Below are 20718 nucleotides of genomic sequence, written 5' to 3'. Positions count from 1 at the left end.
TATTGAGAATTATGTATAGAAAGCAAGGTTACAGAGTTATATAAATAATCAACTGCCCTACCTAACTCCAAAATGACTTTTAGAGATGGAAGACAGCATTCTTTTCATAGAAGATAACTCTTCCTCCACAAAAAAAAATTGTATCTAGGAAAAAAAGTTTAAACAGTTAGCAAGAAAAGCTAAGTATTGGGAAAACAGGTCCAGAAGATAAAATGTATGTTTCAATGGCATTCTTGAACTTTATAAAGACTTGCTTGCTATACTACTATCAGACTCTCTCTCTGGTAACTGATGACTCCCTACCAAAGCTAAAATATGATTATGCGATATTCAGGGAGCAGAGTTCTCAGCCCTTTCAAATAAAAGGACAATGAAAAATATCTATAGCCAATGATCCAGATCCTCTCTAACGAAGAGCATATCCCTTTCACATCAATTAGCAATGGACACTTGAACGATTGACTGACACTACGGGGAATATTTACCGTTGTGTAAAAATACAGCAAAGAAACAACATTCAAATTCACCACACATCAAAAGGAAAAAAAGGTGCCCTTATCATGCATTCTACTTTTCTAATGCCGCCAAATGTGGAATTTGGAAGGCGCACAAACATTGAGGAATTTGCTGTTTATTTTACACAACGTTTAGGGTGAAAACACACAAGGCCACTAGTAGCAGCTACAAAAATTATCCTGCCATAGACAATACTAAGACTTGCCTCTGCTAAAACACTTGAAGTGTCTTAGCTAAGCCAATAATCACTATTGTCTATTTTGTAGATGTGACAAGTAGCTGCTACTAGTAGCTCTGCGTGTCTTCACCCTTATCACCTTTTTTGACAAGACTCCATTTACACAGCATAATAGATAGGCCCCTTAATGTGACATCAGAGCTCACCACAAAAAAAACTCATCCCCTTTCTAGTCATTCCTATAAGTGTATTTATCAAATGGTAAACTGTAACTTTCATCCATTGATAAATATGCTTCTTAAAAATCACAGGAATGAATACAAAGTGTTTTTTTTTTGTGGTGAGCTCTGATCTTACATTTTGATAAATCTACCCCTAAATCTTCTGCCACACTGGTTCATTAGAGAACGCAGAACATGTTTCTTAATGTTTATTTTTTGTTTCTTTCGTGCTGACATTTATATATATATATATATATATTTCTATGGATAGATTAACTGAATATGATCTCTTTTGTGGCATAGTACATTTCAATTGTTTATAATGATAAAATCAAAGTCATATTCTTGTACATAAATTAAATTAATTCTCTTATGTAAAATCTTGCCAGCCAGTTGGGTCGAAGACATGCAAATGAAGCAGGAGAGGAAAGGAATGTGCAGTAGCTCTTCAGTCCATAACTTCCTCCTTGGGCTTTCATCACATCACACAGGGAAAGATGTGAGAGATCCCATCCCTAAGTGGAGAACAGAAAGAAAACAAAGTGATACTGACTCTAAAAAATACTTTTTAAAATATGAATGTATATTAAAAGTTACCTATAGGTCATGTTGATCATTTTTTGTGGAGAGGATTGTTTTTGTAAGTAAGTTGAAGTTTCTAAACCTGACTGTTTTGCCAACCTGACTGTCCCATCTCAGCCTGTCAGTTAAAGTTTCTAATGCTAATGGGCTACTGCTGCACAAATATGGCAGCCCCCTCATATAGGAACATGGGGCATCAGACAGGTACTGTAAAAGCATTGTGCAAATACTTTATGGCAAAGTTATAAGTAGCTTTCAAAGGCAATATTATGACAGATGTAAAAAATAGTTTAAATTCTGGTGTCAGTATCTCTTTAAGAGCTTCTGACCTGCAGCTAAAGTGATCTGTAATTTAAAAAAAAGAGTTTTTTAAATAATAAAGCTGATTAAGTAAAATGCTTTAATGACCCAGACTGTTTATGTTTGGACAGATGTTTAAAGGTGAACAACCCCTTTAACAAATAGTTAATCAATTGAATTTCTCTTTTTTTGACCCATTTGCCTAATACCGCTGTTTCTCAAAACAACCTTTGACATCAAGCCTAATTTCTCTTACTAAGGTGATAACAGATCCCAAAATGGTTTATTAAAACTCCTCTGAAGCATATCACCCCTGGAAAGAAGAGCCTTGAAAAAGGAAGATCTGGGAAGAAGTACTAGTATAAAGATTATCTACATTGCAAAAAATGTTAAAAAAAATGCACTGGTTGTAATTGGCACTTAAAAAAGGATTTATGTACCTACCGTAGTGATGTGCAGGTCGAGTTTTACCCGACCCGCACCCGACCCTAACCTGCCCAACTCCCTGCTTCCATTTTAAGGCCCTGCGCCGACCCGCCCAGCTGATGACATCACAAAAGGGGAGGCGCGCAAGTTTAAAAAATCAAGCAGGAAGTCAGAAGCTGCCACCGACAAATGGAGGAGCGGGGCCGAACCCGCCAGACCCATGTGTAAACCCGCAGGTATTGGGTCTACCCGCACATCACTAACCTACTGGTAAATCCGTTTCTCTGTAGTCGACAGGGGGACACATGAGACCAGTGGGGTTAAGCTCCATCCTCCTGGAGGCAGGACACTTGATTGGATAAGAAAAAGAGGGCATGCCTGGATGTTCCAGCTTTACCCCTAGTACTTTCCTATTCAACTCAGTTGGTACCAAGTAACCGGACACAGAGAGGTAGAGAGAACAGTAACACTATTTCAACAATCAACTATTTACAGAGGGTGGGAAATCCTGTGTCCACCTTAGACGACAGAGAAAGGGATTTACCAGTAGGTACATAAATCCTATTTTCTCTGGCCTCTCCGGGGGACAAAGGAGATCAGTGAGGACTTAAAGCAGCCCCAACAACAATAGGGAGGGTGAAAATAGTAACTGAATTTTTGTTGCCTTTAGTCCTGCACAGCTGTGTGCAGTACTTTGCGACCAAAGGCTGCCTCTGAGGAGGCAAAGGAATGAATTTGGTAGAATTTCGGAAAGTGTGAATTGATGACCATGGCCGCTCTGCAGATCAGCTCAGCCGAGGCAGAGTGGCGCCAGGCCCATGATGACCCCACTGCTCTGGTTGGCTGGAATGATGAGCCGACAATCTGACTTGCGAAACACTTTGGATCGTGACAGATATATTCTTAGGGGCCGGACCATATCAAAGCCGTGCAGCCATTCTTGGGCTCCGGACATAGGGATGGCACCACTATGTCTTGGTTGAGATGAAAGGATGAAGCGACCTTTGGCGAGAATTTCAGATTGGTACGAAGTACCACCTTGTCCTTGTTAAAACTTAGGAGATGAGGGTCACAGAGAAGAGCTCCCATGCTGATGTTACTGCTAGAAGTAGTACTACTTTCCAGATCATCCATGATGGTTCGACTGAGCCTAGTGGCTCAAATTGGGGGTCCAGGAGTGCGTCCAGAACAATGTTGAGATCCCATGTGGGAACTGGTGTTTGTCGTGGGGGGGGGCTATATGGGCCACCCCCTGTAGGAACGTTTTCACAGAATCAAGAGACAATCTGAGCTGAAAAAGTCAATGCCGATACCTGGACCTTCAGTGAACCTAGCTTAAGGCCTACGTCCATCCCTCTTTGTAAAAAGGAGAGAATGTCTGGAATGCTGAATCTGGTTGCGGAGCTTGAGTTGCTTCTCTTGTGGTAGGAACACTCTCTGTTCCAGCGTGTCGCATTCCAACCCGAGGAAAATCATCCTGTGTGATGAATGGCGCTGAGGTTAGCCTGAACCGGAGTACTACAAACTGGAAATGCCGCTTGCCAAAGGCAAATCGGAGGTACTGGTGGTGGGGTGGCCAGATGGGGACATGGAGATAAGTATCTTTGATGCCCAAGGACACCAGGAGTTGTCCTGGTTCCATTCCCCAGATTACGGAGCACAAGGTTTCCATCTTCAACTGCACAAATCTGATCAAGAGGTTCAATTCTTTGAGGTCCAGCACCGGTCTGAATGTGTTGTCCTTCTTTGGAAGTATGAAGAGATTGGAGTAGTAGTCGTAAAATCTCGTTTGTGATGGGACTGGTTCGATAACCCCTAGGTCCCAAAGACATCTGACACATTCCTGGAAGGCCTGAGCTCGGCTTGGAATGGATGGGACTTTTGACATGAAGAATCTCCTGTGGGGAAGAGAAGTGAAGTCTAGGTGATAGCCGTCTGTGACTATTTCCTTCACCCAAGAATCTGAAGATTGGCGTAACCACGCCTCCCAGAAATGGAGAAGCTGTCCCCCTATGTGCTTTTGTGACCCCGGAGGGAGTGCCCAGTCATGCCGATGAGGGCTTGTCATGGTTGACCTTGCCTTGGGGCTTGTTCGGTTTCCATCCTGAACGAGGTTTGTCTGATGGTTTGGAGCGAAAGGATGACCTCAATGGAGAGTTTGATTTTTTTGTCGACCTGCTGCTTTGGCCACAAAAAAAATCACCCCCTACAGGGGGCTGAGGGGGAACGTTATTTGGACTGTGGTAGAAAAGTGCTCTTACCCCCTGTCGCCTGATAATTATTTCCCCAAATAGTCGAAGACCCTTCAAGGGTAAAATTGTAAAGTATTTCTTGGAACTGATGTCGGATGACCAGTTCTTTAGCCATAAAGTCCTCGGTGCTGATCCGAGGTACGTTCTATGAGCTGTGCCATGTCCAGAACTGCTTTGCATAAGAATGCATTGGTTTCTGCTATGCAACGAGCAGTGTGAATGAGTTCTACCAGGGGTGTGCCCAGTATGAGCGAGGTTGCCCATGCTTCTATGGCCCTGTTCACCCATGCTGAGGCTAGGGATGGCCGAAGAGCTGATCCTGCAACTGAGAAGATCTCTTTTAGGGATCCTTCCAACCTCTTCTCTGTAGTATCCTTGAAGGTGGCTGTGTCCATGGTAGAGCAGTTGTTATGGAAAGGTGTGAGGCTGGCGCATCTACTAGTGGTGGAACGGACCACTTCTCCACAAACTCCTTTGAAAGGGGTAGGACTTGGAGAACCTGCGTGATGCCTGAAAAGCCCTTTTTGGCAAATTCCACTCATCCTGGATTACTGCTGTCAGCTGTTCATGCGAGGAAAAGCAGGTTGCAGATTTTTTCTCTCTTTTAAAAAGACCTTTATGATATGAGGAATCTGCATTGGAGTCAAGATTTAGCACCTCAATGACGGCCATGATAATGCCGTCAATGTCGTAAGAGGTATCCTTCTCTCTGGTATTTTCTTCCTCGTCATCTTCTGATTGGGCAGGGGACGAAAATACCTCTCTGTTGGATCCCTAGCTTTCAGATACATCCGGAGAGTTAGAAGTGCGGGAGGGTATATCGTCACGCTTAGATAGTGTGCGCTTGTGTTTTTCCACTGGAACCTCTTGAACCTTTGACATGGCTTTCGCAATAGAAGTAGCAATAGTGCCCGCTATGGCATCTGCTAGTGATGGAATATTTTTCAGCTGCTATACACTTCTTTGAAGACACATAAAATCGCAGCTGATGAAATGTGAGGAGTAAAAAGAGGTACTGGACAGGGTTGGCCTCTCTCACTCCTACTGTTCAACATAACATTGGAATCCCTCATCAGATATCTCAAGATGTTCTCCTGATTACCTGCTCTGGATATTAATAATCTATCCGTGTGTTTACCAGCATTTGAGTTTTCTTAATTGTGAAAAATCCTTCTCATAATATAAAAATATCTTCTCAATATTACAAACTTTGAGTCTATTTCTGGGTTTAAACCCAAAAGACTGAACTAATAAGTATATAAGGCCTTTCTTCTGCTAAAGTCCTATTGCAACTAGGTATCGAAAAGAAACAATCCTACATCTAAAATCTAGGTATCCAGCAGATCTTTATTGGCTCTATTTTTGATGACTTCCAATGATAAAAAAAAGATGGCACATTTTTATAATAAACAGAAAAATGCACCATTAAATTTAAAAGGACTGCCTTCTAAAAAATGTTGATCTTTCTTAAATGCATCTATCCTATGGTGAATTTGCTCAATACTTTTAATTCATTTGGAAAGGAAAAAAATCAAAAAAATTGTTCTACCGAAACTAAGAAAGTGTTTACAATTAATTAAAATGAATGTACTGTTGCCCTGTAGAGGTACAGGTGATATAGAAGATAACAGAAAAGTTCTGTAGAATCCCATTGTATTCTACATAGTTTATCTGTTATCTGCTATGTAAACCTGTTCCTTTTTTCTTTTTTCCAGCTTTGAATGGCTGCTCCCATGGCTACACAGCAGGTTGATTGTATAAACTTTAGTAGTGTTTCTAAAACAAGCAAACAAATCAGTGCTATCAATGTAGGGCCACAGTTCATCAAATTGTTATTACTATGTTACATTTTAATTTTTTTTATGTTACTGTCCAAAAATAAATGATGGTCTCGGGGTACATGGTTACAGAGATTTAACTAGTCAGCATTAACAAGGCACATCTCTGAAAATGGCAAATATATTAATATAGATCTAAAAATAACTACACAATCTAAGGAAAACATATTAGAAATGCTTAATAAACAATTCAAAAAACAACCCTCTGAAATTAAAGATTACCAAGTTTATAGAAACAATTTTATAGTATGACAAATACTATACCGATTACATAAATATGATTATCAGGTTACCCTTACTTACCTTTAAAGGAGAAGCAAGTTTTTTACTTAAAGGTACCAAAAGTTAGGCAGCTCTAAGTGATTGTATATACCCAGGGCTGCTGCTCCTATCAATAGAAAACTGCAGAGGCCCAGTGAGCTACACAGAGGGATCCTGTTCATGCTTATTCTTTATTCCCGCAGCTGTGCATACACAGCAGAGTGAAAAGCCATACTTTAACAACAGAAAAAAAAAACAGCTATTTCACACCACTGTGCAGTTATGTCTGAAGAAGTGGAAAAAGAGAATCACTCTGGATCTCTGGAAGAACCCTGGGCCGGTGCAGTTATCTGTTGACAGGAGCAGCAGCCTGGGTTATCAGTTAAGTAAATAAAATCACTTGGGATGCCTAAATTGTGGCACCCCCAAGTTAAAAAGACTTTCCTTTCCCTTTAACAAGGAACGTGGTCTCCTCTGCTCGGCTTAGCCTCCAGTCTCCTAAATGGAAAAGAAAAAATATTAATTGGTTACAACATCTCAATTCCCCTACACATATTCTTTGTTGGGGTGATTGTATAAGCAAATGTCAAATCTCTGACAAGAGAAATTGTTTTATTTTCAACTACCCCTCTGGTTCAACAAGCCTAGTTTAAAGGATTCTCTCATTTACACTTTCCCCATTTCATTCTTTAACAAATATATCTCCAAATTAGGCTTTATGCACAAACAGTGATTTGTAACATTCTATCAGAGGAAATCGATAACCCAAACGATTGCTTATTTTGATTGATCACAATACAACCTTTCATCTTCCTTAAGTCCAAAATGTTTAAACCTTCACTATTGGATAAGGATTTTGAGAGGGGCATAGAGAATTTCCAGACCTTATACGAAAAAAAAATTCCTTACAATTTGAATACATATCAGTTTTTAATTTAAAAGTAATTTTCATGTTACGTTTCTGAATGTATTGCACATTTTTGTCCCAAGTTACGGAAACAAGTGGCATGATCTGAAACTGATGCCTGCCCAAAGTGCCAGGCTCCAAAGGCAGATATTTACCACTGTCTATGGTCTTGTCCATTGATCAAACAATTCTGGAGACTGTCACCTCCTATTGTAAATTCACGCTACATTTTCAGATACATCTCACATCTTTGTGGGCAATCTTGAGAGACACAGTATTCCTGGATATCAACCCTCCCCCCATCACTTGAAATGACGATTACTAAGCTTGATTTTGCCTATCACATGGATTGGCTGGAAGCCATCTTGAACATAGAGCACTAAGTAACTACCTTCTTTGCTACCCGGACAAAATATGTACAGACATTACCCCACAATCGACAACAGGAAACTTCCTATGTATTTTGGTTTACTACCTGGTATACAGTGGGGCCGATTCATGAAGCTCGAGTGAAGGATTCGAAGTAAAAAAACTTCGAATTTCGAAGTGTTTTTTGGGCTACTTCGACCTTCGACTACGACTTCGAATCGAACGATTCGAACTAAAAATCGTTCGACTATTCGACCATTCGATAGTCGAAGTACTGCCTCTTTAAAAAAAACTTCGACCCCCTACTTCGGCAGCTAAAAGCTACCGAAGTCAATGTTAGCCTATGGGGAAGGTCCCCATAGGCTTGCCTAAGTTTTTTTGATCGAAGGATATTCCTTCGATCGTTGGATTCAAATCCTTCGAATCGTTCGATTCGAAGGATTTAATCGTTCGATCGAAGGAATAATCCTTCGATCGTTCGATCGTAGGATTTGCGCTAAATCCTTCGACTTCGATATTCGAAGTCGAAGGATTTTAGTTCCTAGTCGAATATCGAGGGTTAATTAACCCTCGATATTCGACCCTTCATACATCTGCCCCAGTATGTCCGAGGACTTGGTAGGGAGAAATCCCTTACCAATAACAACTCAAACACAAAAGAATACTTGTAAATGTCCTGATAGCAGTTTATTTTATACAATGCCAAGTGAAAATAGGTATAGCCCCTAAGGTTGCCACACAGCTGATATTTGACTGGGCTAGCCAGAAAAACACCAGCTAGAACCGGGGCTGGTATTACTAATTTACCGGCAATACAATGGGTTGTTCATCTGTCAAATAATTTCTTCAATTCAGTTGTTTTTAGATTGTTCCCCAGAAATAAGGAGAATCTTCTCCTTCCCTCCCTAAAGTGGTTCACTGAAAAAAATCCTTTTTAAACATTCCCTCTTATCTCCCACAACAATTGCCCAATACTCCTATTTCTGTACCCCGATGTCCCATACCTGCCCAATCCCGGCTCAGTGACATCACCAGTTTGCCCATTTCCCTTGATTTTACCAAGCAGGGACTTCTCATTCAGGCCAGAAAAATCTATACGAAAGGAGGCAACTCTAACAGTCCAATGGAAAAGAAACTGTAACTATTTTACTGTTTAGGACAATCAGATGTGTAGTGTATGTTTCTGGTTATTGGGTGTAGGACGAGGAATGTGTGTAGGCCTACTCCAATTTACATATGTAATCCTATTCACGACTGTAATGTCATATTTCATTAAATTTTGTATGTATTTTAGCTCATGTCTGGCGTGAACGTCATCCATTGACAAGAGATTATACATTTTTTTCACACCCCCACTCAGTCTATATGAGAATTGATCACATTTTTTTGTCTGCAGTGCTAATGCCAAATGTTCAAGAGGCGGACATACTATCTGCAGTATGGTCTGACCATTCTCCTACAATGGTGAGCCTAACAAATATGATAATTAAACCTTATAACTTAAAATGGTGTTTATCTGATACCCTTTTACATGTTCCCTCTACATTTGGGAAAGCTCTACAAACGTATTTTCAGGAAAATGTAAATTCTGTCACATCTTCAATGACCCTTTGGGAAGCTCACAAGTTAGTAATGCGAGGTGTATTTATTCAATTAGCCTCCCATGGAATAGGGAAAATACACTAAACCTCCAAAATGTAACTCAAAAACACTCTGCCCTCGAACAGTTGCACAAAACAAACCCCACTTCTGAAATAAATCGACAATTAAAAGACGTATCTACCGAATTAAAAATGTTATAGCTTCATGAGGCTGATATGACAGTTAGATGGGCTAATCAAAAATTCTATACTAAAAACAATAAAGCTGATACTTTACTAGCTAGAAAATTAAAAGGCTTGAATATCTCTTCCAATGTTCCCCATAAAATTAAAACAAGTGCAGGACATCTAACGGCTCATCCCCATGTAATATTGGCAGAATTTACAAAATTTTATTCAGACCTTTACAATCAACATACCCCATTCTCTTTACATAAGGCTAATCAATTCTTGCAAGATTTAGCTCTGCCTCCAATTGCTGCAAATCATAAAGAACTGCTAGATAGTCCTATAACCATTGAAGTACAACAAGCCATCAAGAGCCTTAAATCTAATACCACCCCTGGCCCTGACGGATTTTCGTCTCAATATTATAAGAAATTCTCTGAGATTTTATGTCCACATCTTGTACAGGCCTTTAATTTCATTGCCCAGGGCAACTACTGGCCTAAAGCATTAGCAGCACAAATAGCTGTGATCAATGTGCCAATTATCGCCCCATATCCATCCTCAACTTAGATCTTCGAAAAGATATTGGTGTCTAGACTCAATACTTTCCTTCCTACCCTTATACATCTTGACCAAACAGGCTTTATCCCTAAAAGATATACAGGAGACAATATTAGACGAGTTATTCACCTAACCCATATTGCAAATTCAACAAAAACCCCTGCAATGCTTTTTAAGTCTGGATATACAAAAAGCATTTGATAAAATTTCATGGGAGTACTTATTTTATATCTTGTCAAAATGGGGATTTGGCCCAATATTTCAACATACAAATAAAGCGCTTTATACTTCTCCATCAGCATACATTAAATGGGGCCCATTTACCTCTTCTAATATACCCCTAGAGAGAGGCACGAGACAAGGTTGCCCTTTATCGCCTGTGCTCTTTGCCTTAGAGCCCCTAGCAAGACTCATTGATAGTCACTCCCAAATTTATGGGATAATTCATTCTGGGAAACAATACAAAGCCTGCTTTTTCGCGGATGATGTAATTCTCACGCTCACTAAGCCTCTCACCTCCTTGCCACATTTAACATATCTATTAGACCAGTTTGCAGTAATCTCAGGCCTTTCAGTTAATAATGCCAAATCTAAGGCATTAAGTTTAAATCTACCAACCCATGTACTTAAACTTATTTAATAAAACTTTGAATACTCTTGGAAAACTTCGCACTTGAATTATTTAGGAATACATCTTACACCTAATTTCTCAACTCTCTATAAGAGTAACTACATTCCTATGTGGCAAAAAATTAACTCCCTACTAACACAATGGAACAAATATAACATTTCATGGTTGGGTAGAATTAACGCAATCAAAATGGTGAACCTGCCCAAATTACTGTATCTTTTCAGATCATTACCCGTACCAGTTCCTAAAAAAGACTTGGCAACATTACAAAAAAACATTACTAATTTTGTTTGGGCCTTTGGATTTCATAGAATCTCAGGATCTACTCTACAGAAAAGTAAAAGAAATGGAGGTCTTGCCTTTCCCAACCCATTGAAATATTATCAAGCAGCCCAACTAGCCCCAATTGCCCAACTGTACTTTATCTCACCTCCAGTTTGGGTTCAATTAGAGAAAGCATTAATATACCCAGTTAACCCTGCAGCCCTCCCTTGGGTCAAAGCAGAACTTCGTCCCAAAGGGATGTCTGAATTCATGAAACATATTCTATCCGTTTGGGATTCTGTCAAACAGTCAGCTAATTTGATAGCCCCCCACAAACCTGCCACTCCGCTTTGGGGTAACCCTGAATTCTTACCCGGTTTAGGAACTGCTTCTTTTAGGTGGTGGTGTACGACCCACATTAAATATGCTAAAGATTTATATCAACTTACAGGCCTGTCTTGGGAAGGTTTTGAAAACAAGTTTCATCCCCCCATTGAAGAAAAATTCCATTTTCTGCAAGTCCATCACTTTCTGCACTCAGTACATAAAAACCCGGTTCTACCTTCCTGCTCTGCATTTGAAACGTTATGTTTTACTTATCCGTACACAACAGGCTTAATCTCTCTGCTTTATCAGTCCTTAATGATGCAAAGCAACACAATTCCTCCATCGTATATTAAAACCTGGGAACAGGAATTACACCAAACTCTTGATCCAAAAGCATGGGAGAGTATATGGGAAGGAACAAATAAATGCTCTATTAATTTACATCAAATAGAAACTTCCTACAAAATACTTACTCATTGGTATTTTACTATGCGTTTAAGCAAGATGTTTCCATCTCAATCTAAGGATTGTTTTCGGAATTGTGGAGGAGAAGGAACGATGGCTCATATATAGTGGCAATGCCTTATAGTGAAAAAATACTGGTCACGAATTTATGGTATAATCAACTCTATTACCCACATCCATATTAGAAAGGACCCCTGGGTTGTCTTATTTAATCAATGGATCCCTAATATTAACGCCAACTCTAGAAAATTAATTACATTTATATTCACGGCAGCCAAACAGGTGATTGCTAAGTCGTGGCGGACCCAATTTCTTCCAATTCCAAAATTAAAGGCTCGCATAACAGATTATGATAAATAAGAAATTGACTTCACTTTTATCCGGGACCCACAAGAAATTTTTACAAATTTGGCAACCCTGGGCACCCCGGGCTACCTTTCATGGGCTAGATGTGTTCCTTCTCTCAGCTTAATATCGTACTAAATTAAACAACTAACAGAAAACAATATGTTGATAATAGAGGAGGCCTGGAATAAGGAAAATCTACTTTACTTTGCTTCACGTTTCTACCCTATCTATTATATGATCTGATTTGGGAAATTTGGGCTAACCTCTGTGTTTTTATGTTTTAACCTAATTATTCGGTGTTAACTGGAAATTGCTTCCTAGTTGAGTAACTCTGCACATATTTTAAGAATGCCAGACGAAAAAAAAAAGATGGGCGCACAAACTTAGTTTAAAGTTCATTTATTAAGTTTGGAGTTTAAAAATGTGAAAATATAACAGTCAGATTATATTGTATTTTCTTTTTTATGCAAATATACTACTCACCTTCTGTATGTTTACAATGACAATATGAAACAATTGTATTTTACTATATTGTATTTTACTGTAATGTAAAAAAAAAGAGAGAAAAAACGTCAATAAAAAGTTATTAAAAAAAAGAAATTTGTATGTATTTTTTGGTGCAAATTAAGATTTTTTTTTTAAAAAAAACAACAACAAATACATCTCCTTTCAATCAGATAGCATTTGGTTGAGAGAAAAATTTAATTAAAGCACCTCAGAATGCTAAGGGATAGTGTAGGAATGAGGGGCCTTGACGTAGCACGTGAGCTTACATATGTTGGCCAAAGTGTGGTACTAACACCTCATTTTTGGTAATAATTGTTTTTAAAGGCAAACTGTGTGTCGGCAATTTTTCTCTTTCTCATTGTGAACAATTATTGGCTTCAAATTGTTTATAGCAGGTATAGCTGGTCAACTCCAGATTGTGAGTTAGTCCGAGCACTGACACAAAGGTGCTTCTAGCAGCTGGTCAACGCCACAGCATGGGTTAGACCGAGCGCTGGTGGGTTTTTTCTGTGTTTTGTGCACAAATTGCAGCCAAAAATTGCCTGTAGCTGACATTGAGCCATTAAAACAAGGTATGATTTACAGGTGTATGTTAATGGGCTGGGGCTTAAAGGAGAAGGAAAGGTTAAAACTTTGTAAGTCTTATCAGAAAGGTCCATCTAACTATACCAGTAAACCCCCAACGTAGTGCTGCTCTGAATCCCCTGTCAAAAGAAACACTGCATTTCTTTCCTTCTATTGTGTACACATGGGCTTCTGTATCAGACTTCCTGCCTTCAGCTTAAACCTCATTGCCCTGGGCAAGAGCATGCTCAGTTTGCTCCCCCCCCTTCTCTACTGTAATCTGAGCCCAGAGCAGGGAGAGACCTAGGCAGGAAGTGATGTCACACCACATTAATACTGCAGCTCCTATCCTAAACAAACAGAGAGTTTCTAGAGCTTTTAACTCAGGTATGGTAAAACATTCTACAGAATAAATATAGCATTCTAGCTTGCACTATTGCAGTTAATCTATTGGCAATAAAATGCCTCCGTAGCTTTCCTACTAGAGCTTCTGAGTAAAGGGTAAGTGCACTGTTGGTCTTAATTCTCAGTCACACTGTTTGCTGGGGCACTTGATTTTAAATGCACTAAAAACTTAAATGCTAATGGCTAGTGTAGGACTTGCGTACAATGAGGGGCCTTGACGTGGCACATGAGCTTACATATTTTGGCCAATGTGTGGTACTAACACCTAATTTTTTTGTAATACACACAATTAATATTAAAGGCAAACTGTGTGCTGGTAATTTTTCTCTCTGTACAAATATTGGCTTTTTATCGTTTATTGCAGCTGGTCAATTCCAGAGTGTGGGTTAGACTGAGCGCTGGCACAAGGGTGCTTCTAGCAGCTGCTCAACTCCATAGTGTGGGTTAGACCAAGCTCCGGCGATTTCTTTCTGTGTTTGGTATCAAAATTAGGTTCATTCAATCCCATCTATGGAAAAATATTCTCATCCCACAGAATCCACAGCAAAAAATGCATCATGAAGTCTCTGCAGAATCCTTAGTAAATTCTACTTTTATAAACTACTTTCTGGAGTACTGAGAGAACAAAATTACAGATTGATCCCTTTGACATACAAAGGATTTAACTTTCATTCAAATAATGGCAAATACCTTAACAGCTCTCCCAAATGTGTTTTTTCTTTACCTCATTATTTACATCTACCCTGGGAATGTCCTCTAATTCAACATTTTGGAAAGATATTCAAGATCATGTTCTCAATTTTCATTATCCTCTCGATTTAATCTCATGGGTATTGATAATAAAAACTTGTTTATTCTCTGTTATACGTCATTCTTGACAACATACTAAAATACCTCAAATTAACTCTAGCTGGTTGTTCACCTTTAAGGTAACTTTTTGTATGTTACAGAATGTTCTAAGCAACTTTTCAATTGGTCTTCATTATTTTTTTTTTTTTTATAGTTTTTGAATTATTTGCCTTCTTTTTCTGACTCTTTCAAATTGGGGTCACTGACTCCCATCTACAAAACAAATGCTCTGTAAGGCTATAAATGTATTGTTATTGCTACTTTTTATAACTTACTTTATGTTCAGGCTCTATACTATTCATATTCCAGTCTATTATTCAAATTAGTGCATGGTTGCTAGGGTAATTTGCATCCTAGCAACCAGATTGGTGAAATTGCAAACTGGAGAGCTGCTGAATAAAAAGCGAAATAACTCAAAAACCACAGATAATACAAAATGAAAACCAATTGCAAATTGTCTCAGAATATCCCTCTCTACATCATACTAAAAGTTAACTCAAAGGTGAACCAGCCCTTTAAGTAAGACTTTATCTGTATTAAAAAAAAACTTTCTACAAATATAGCTATCGCATTACAGGCTTCATAGTATACAAAACCGATTAAAATTGAAAATAGTTTTACAAAACATGGATGAATGAGAAAGATAGGATAAATGGCATCCTTTACTGCTCCATAGATATTTAAAGGGGACATATACCATAATTTTGAACTATAGTTTAATCAATTCTTTTTGCAATAAAATTGAATAAAACACGTTTTAGATACCTTTTGGGTCCACTTTATTTGTTATCTTAGCATTTCTTATCACGCTCCTCCCTTTCTCCTGATTTCCTGTCCTGTTACAGCTACAGCAAGTCAGGGCAGCCGTCGGCCATCTCTTTTTTTCACTTTTTTTTCCAGAGAGCAGCAGCCACTGAGAAGGACTGGGCGTGCATTGGTGGGAGGTGCTGGTTGCCGATGTCATCTAGGCACTATGTCAATCAAAATACTTAATTAGGTTGTGTCCAAAACAGTTTCTGGAAATCCCCTTTTAAAACCGACCCACAGGAAGGCTCGTTCTCCTTGAGCTTAGTATTCAAACGACAAAATAAGTTGATGAGGGTTCAAACGACAAAATAAGTTGAATTAGGGAACATCTGAGAAATATAGAGAAAGGTATAGAAAGCCATAGTGTATCTAAACATTTTAAGGCGGTACATAGATGTAACCCCAAGGGTCTAACATATTGGGGTGTGGAGGCATTAACCAGAAAGTGGAGGGGGGGAAACATTGTAGAAGATACTCTAAGATGCGAAAGAAGGATATATAAAATGGGAACACTGGAACCTAAGGGCCTCAACATAGACTTCAACCTAAGGTCCTTTTTAGGAGAAGTCTTTATCTAAACTTATGTACAATATACCTTCTTGATATATACAAATTGTATAAAAAAAAAAAAAACCTCCCTATATATATGTAACAAATACAAATATGCAAATTTTAACTAATAATGTGGAGAATTGATGGATTGAGTATAATCGATTAGGTAATTTTTAAAGGCTAATTAATCAAGTAACCCTATAAGCTAAAAAAGTTAATATAAATAATCATAATTAGTGAAAAACCAGGTAAAAGAAATTTAAAAATCTCCTGAATTCCTAATTGTAAATTAATTCTCTTAATGGATAATACCATGAAAGAATCACTGAAGCAAGAGAGGAAATGTATATAAAATATTTTGGTTCATACTCTTTCCATCATTTTAACCACTTGATGCTGTGGGATCCAATGCTGGGGACATTCAAAATATGTTTGTGCTAGTGGGAAAGTATTAATAATTTGCAATGTGGTAAGGGGAGTGGACATTAGGGGTTAGTTGCCATGGTAACACACCGCGACTATGGAAAGGAAGTGCAGGGACGCGTGACCTAGGCAACCAGGATCCGTAAAAGGAGAGAACCGCATACTTTAGAATTTGAGCCTCTGAGGAAGTCGTATATCGACGAAACGCGTCAGGTGAAGGCTGTCATCTGAAAGCGCCAGAGAATCCATACACAGGGTTAAACTGTGAACACTGGGGTCCTTGATATACTATGGCGAGGAAATTTTGATGACTCGATATGCCTGTATTAACTACAAATTTGTCAGTGTACAATTTTAAGTATTTTTATCAGAAATAAAACGTTTTTACACTATTACTGCTCCACATCTTTTTCAGCAAGGAATTCTATTTGGAAGCTACACCTCGAGATTATGAGTTATATGCTGATTATATTTTTAAACATTTGCGAGTACCCACCTATTGCTGAACACGTGGTGTGTAAAGATTAAAATAAGCACACATTTAAGATTCTTTGTGTCTTTGAGGTAGAGGTGTTGAACTACAAAACTCACAACGAAATACTACACTATAAGATCTCTCTATGCCATATTCTCTTCTCTCCTAGCTATTTTTAGCACTGACCCTCATCAACTTAATATGTCAATCAAGCCTGGGTCCTTCTCAGGGCTGCTTGCCCAGCTTCGGGCAGGCACCCTTGCACACAGACTCAGTGCACCTTCAGACTGAACAATGGAGCTCAGGAGCTGGTCGGAGACCAGCGACTCATCTCCCCTCTCTCTCTTCCCCCTCGACAATGTGTTTTCCACACTACACAATAGTGATGTGCGGGCCGACCCGATACCCGCGGGATGGGCGGGTTTGGGTCGACCTCGCACTGCTCCTCAAATGCCGGCATCCAACTTCCGGTTTTATAGTCTCGCGTCTGCTCGCCCTGCCCCTTTTGTGACATCATTGTGATGTCATCTGTGGGGCGGGTCTATAAAAGGACCCCGGAAGCGCGGATGGGGGCGCGGGCTGCAGCAGGGCGGGTTAGGGTCGGGTGCAGGTCACACAAGCACAGGGCATCGAACAATTAGGTTGCGAGGGGAGCAGAATGGAGCACTGACAGGCAGCTGTATCCCAGCAGTGACACATTTAGCCTGCTTAACGCTGAAACTGTTTAGATTTAACTCCACTCGTCACCCACCCCGCTCCTCCCCCTCCCAAATGAATTTCCCTGCACTACAGGGGGCAGCAGTGATGATCAGATAGAGGGAGAACGCTTTCTTTACAAACGGCTTCAGCATAAATCTGTGCACGTAAGGGGAGGGTGGCTGGAAGACTTCCAAGCTGCCTATAACTAGCATAAAGCGGCCTTGGATTTAGTAAAATTGGAAAAATTCATTTATTATGTTTCTAGAAAGTGGTAGAAAGGGGTTTACCCCCCACATCCCAGGTGTCCAAAATGTGCAGCCTTAAGTTCCTAAACTACAGCTCCCAGGTGGCAGGGATATGGCAGAAAGATGGACATAGGACAGTTATGTGCAGACTGGGAACAGACGCACAGGCAGGGAGATGGGAGGAGTTTTCCAAGCTACAGCAGAGCTCAGCCTGTCAGTCAGTGCTGTGACCATTTCCTGTGAGAGAATAAACAGACACTCCCACCTCTCATTGCAGTTCTGATAGAATGACACTTTTAGCAGGTAAAATGCATTCAAAACTTTTGCCTGCATCACTACATTGTTTGAGGAAAGATTAATCATATATCTGAATATGAAGGTTATGTAAAATGTCCCCTTTAATCTTATTAGAATCTAGCCAGTTAATATGTAATATATCCTGCACAAGAAACTTTTATTTGGATGTTTAAATTCAGTCATATTCCAGTTATATTCTTCTATACCATGGCACATATACTGTTTATTTAAAGGACCAGTAACATCAAAAAAAAAACACCAACACAAATTAAAATAGCAAAGCCTTTATTAAGAAATAACTTACAGAAACTCCACTTCCTGTCCTCTTCAGAAACGGCGAAAGGGCGACCATCCATCTGCAGCGCTCGATTTCTCCTCCTGGCTATACACTGACAGCGTGTCCTCTGCCCGATCGCCTTCTCCAGCTCTTCTTCATCCAGCAGCAGCATGAAGGCGATGTCTCCTGCTCCTCCGCTCCAGGAATGCAGCCCTGACTGCCGACCCTGTGCCCACTCCGTCACTGTCAAGGCAGCTGAAACAAAGCAGCCGCAAAAGAATGCGTCCAACACTGAGCCGGCAACCCCAGGAGGACGAGCTTCTTTTGGTGAGCCGTGCTGCTCCCCGCCTGCAGCTGCTGCTGCTCCCTCTGTCAAACTGCTGTTTGGCTGCTGAATGTTGAATCGTGAACCGGTAGGATTTTGTGGGGGACAGCCTTTCGCCCTGGAGCAGTGCAGACGCAGCCTCCTAATACACTCAATGTGGACCTGCTGGGGTTGTATGATTTACTTTTATTTACTCTTCCTGCCGGCTCAGTGTTGGACGCATTCTTTTGAGGCTGCTTTGTTTCAGCTGCCTTGACAGTGACGGAGTGGGCACGGGGTCGGCAGTCAGGGCTGCATTCCTGGAGCGGAGGAGCAGGAGACATCGCCTTCATACTGCTGTTGGATGTAGAAGAGCTGGAGAATGCGATCGGGCAGAGGACACGCTGTCAGTGTATAGCCAGGAGAAATCAAGCGCTGCAGATGGATGGTCGCCTTTTCGCCGTTTCTGAAGAGGACAGGAAGTGGAGTTTCTGTAAGTTATTTCTTAATAAAGGCTTTGCTATTTTAAATTTTAATTTGTGTTGTTGTTTTTTTTTCGTTGTATTCTAACGAATTTTTTTGTAAAAATTTTTGACGTTACTGGTCCTTTAAAGGGATGGTTCACCTTTAAATGGACTTGTAGTATATAATAGAATGACTAATTCTAAGCAACTTTTGACATGGTCTTCGTTATTTATAATCTTTGAATTATTTGCCTTCTTCTCCTGATGCTTTCCAGCTTTCAAATGGGGGTCACTGACCCCCCATTCAAAAACCACAAAAAATGAAAACCAATTGCAAATTGTCTCAGAATATCACCCGTACATCATACTATGGGGCAAATTTACTAAAGGGCAAAGTGACTAATGCGGAGAAAAAATTCGCTAACGTGACGTCATTTTGGTACTTTGCCGATTTACTAACTTCGTTAGGGAAGGAGATAGACTCTAGCGGTACTGCGCTCCCTAATGCCTGGCGAATTTGCGTTCTGGTGAATGGACGTAACTACGCAAATTCACTAATATGTGGATTTTACTGAACGTTCTCTCTTGCGCCAGACTTGCCTTCGCCACCTCACACCAGGCGAAGTGCAATAGAGTAGATAGGAGTTATTCAAAAAATAGTTGAACATTTTTTCATTAAATTTAAGTCCCAAAAAACTTTTGACTTTTACTTTTTCAGGGTGATAGGCTGAAAAAGAGCATGAATTTTTTTAGGGGTAACCGGCTTCCCCCTACATTTCCTAACATATGGCACCTAAACTATACACTGGGCTCATGTGTAGGGCAATATAAAAACTCTATTTTATTAAGTTTTCCCGGGCTTGTGTAGTGTAATGTATTTGCTGCAACATATACGTCCATTCAACTTTAACTTCCTGACGTATGCAAATTAGGCAACGCTAGCGCAACTTCACTTGGCGCAATTACGCTAGCGCAACTTCCCCAGCATCGTGGACGCAACTTCGGATTTTAGTCAACTAGCATTGTCCTGGCAAATCTACGCCTGGCGAAGTGTGGCAGTGTGAGTGAAGCCGTTGCTGGCGAATTTTCGGAGGTTAGTGAATTTAAAGGTGAACAACCCCTTTAATTGCCATTACACTTTACATTGGGATATTTATATTTCTTCACTTCTTGATCATTGTACAGTTTGGCTGTTATTCACATGTAGGTATGTATTAGGGTATAGGTTGCTATAAAGCGCAATAGCCAGGTTTATTCTCGTCCGACATGTCTAATAAAACTCTTCTGTCATTAGGAGCACGTGTTACCTGATGCAGCAGGGCCAATGGCCGCTATAAATCAGACTAATGGAACTGCGTGACGTGTGGGTGGCTTCTGCTTATTCTTGGGCCCTCCGAGTTACCACACAACAGCATTATGTGTAAACAGCCTCCAATAACCCCCTAATATCAAGGACACACACCTTACAGAGACCAGCAAGTATGTAACAGGTTCGCAGCCGCAAGGGAAGACTGAATAAAACCCTGCCCCAAAGAAAAATCCTAAAGCTAGTCAGCGTAAACAACTACTAAGTGGAGCACCGTAGTAGCGTACGGCTCCAGCCAATGCCCGCGTGACCGCCGAATACGCGCCGAA

General features: G+C 40.1%; 1 long non-coding RNA gene and 1 pseudogene across 2 annotated transcripts; one reads left to right on the top strand and one right to left on the bottom strand.

The window, feature by feature from the left end:
• LOC108718105 overlaps positions 1 to 20718 on the top strand; it is a 149056-nt pseudogene that overhangs the window by 103450 nt on the left and 24888 nt on the right.
• Positions 1037 to 20715, bottom strand: LOC121394300. 2 transcript variants are annotated; one of them, XR_005961629.1, is made up of 4 exons: positions 20391 to 20715; positions 15306 to 15511; positions 6617 to 7072; positions 1037 to 1430 (listed from the first exon to the last, which is right to left on the bottom strand). It is a non-coding gene; the product is annotated as an uncharacterized LOC121394300 (long non-coding RNA). The 2 variants fall into 2 exon arrangements; XR_005961630.1 differs by having other exon boundaries at positions 1039 to 1430; positions 20546 to 20712.

Source organism: Xenopus laevis, chromosome 5S (assembly GCF_017654675.1).
Source record: "Xenopus laevis strain J_2021 chromosome 5S, Xenopus_laevis_v10.1, whole genome shotgun sequence".
NCBI lineage: Eukaryota > Metazoa > Chordata > Amphibia > Anura > Pipidae > Xenopus > Xenopus laevis.
The sequence above is the reverse complement of the archived record's forward strand: the minus strand, read 5'-3'. Positions and strand labels throughout refer to the sequence as shown.